Genomic DNA, 1058 nt, shown 5'->3' with positions numbered 1-1058 from the left:
AATTTTGGAGGGAACCACTAGATGTTTGTACATATCTTTGGCCCCGTTCACACCAGTAGTATATGAGGGTTCTAATTTCTCCAGATTCTTGTCAACTTATCTTTTTATTAGAGACACCCTAGTGGATATGAAGTGGTATCTTACTGTGGTTTTTTTTGTTTGTTTTTTTGTTTGTTTTGTTTTGTTTTGTTTTTTGGCTTATGGGATCCTAGTTCCCCGACCAGGGATTGAACCTGGGCCACGGCATTGAAAGTGCTGAGTCCTAACCACTGGACCACCAGGGAACCCCCTTATTATGGTTTTGATGTGCATTTCCCTTATGGGTAATGTTGAGCATTTTTCTTGTGCTTATTGGCCTTTTAAAAGTATCATCTTTGGAGAAATGTCTATTCATAGCCTTTGCCCATTTTAAAAATTGGGTTATTTTGCTACTGAGTTATAAAATAGTTCTTTATGTATTCTAGATACAGGTCCCTTATCAAATATGATTTACACAAGTTTTCTCCCATTCTGTGGGCTGTCTTCACTTTCTTGATGGTGTCCTTTAAAGCACAAAATTTAAAATTTTGATGATATCCAATTGATCTATTTTATTTTTCCTTTTGTTGCTTGTGCTTTTGGTATTCATCTTATCCAAAAAGCCATTTCTTAATCTAAGGTCATGAAGATTTATGCCTGTTCTAAGAATTTTATAGTTTTACCTCTTAAAACATTTAGGTCTTTGATCCATTTGTATTAATTTTTGTACATGACATGAAGTAGGGGTTCAACTTTATTCTTCTGCATGGGGACATCCACTTGTCCCAGTACCATTTGTTGAAAAGACTGTTCTTTCTTCATTGAATTGTCTTAGAACTCTTGTCTAATACACTTGATCCTAAATGTGAGGGTTTATTTCTGGACTCTCAATTCTGTTTTATTGATCTTTGTTTATCCTTATGTCAGTGCCACACTGTCTTGATAACTGTAGCTTTGTTTTCTTTTTTTTAAATTGAAGTATAGTTGATTTACGATACCGTATTCATTTCAGGTATACAGCACAGTGATTCAGTTTTTCA

The 1058-nt window shown here is 34.6% G+C and overlaps 1 non-coding gene across 1 annotated transcript; it reads right to left on the bottom strand.

Moving 5' to 3' along the window:
* Nucleotides 1-212: 212 nt before the first annotated feature.
* TRNAE-UUC (transfer RNA glutamic acid (anticodon UUC)) lies at nucleotides 213-284 on the bottom strand. Its single transcript has one exon. It is a non-coding gene; the product is annotated as a tRNA-Glu (tRNA).
* Nucleotides 285-1058: the final 774 nt, after the last annotated feature.

Source organism: Phocoena phocoena, chromosome 10 (assembly GCF_963924675.1).
Source record: "Phocoena phocoena chromosome 10, mPhoPho1.1, whole genome shotgun sequence".
NCBI lineage: Eukaryota > Metazoa > Chordata > Mammalia > Artiodactyla > Phocoenidae > Phocoena > Phocoena phocoena.
Note: the sequence above shows the minus strand (reverse complement) of the source record. Positions and strands in the feature narration are given on the sequence as shown.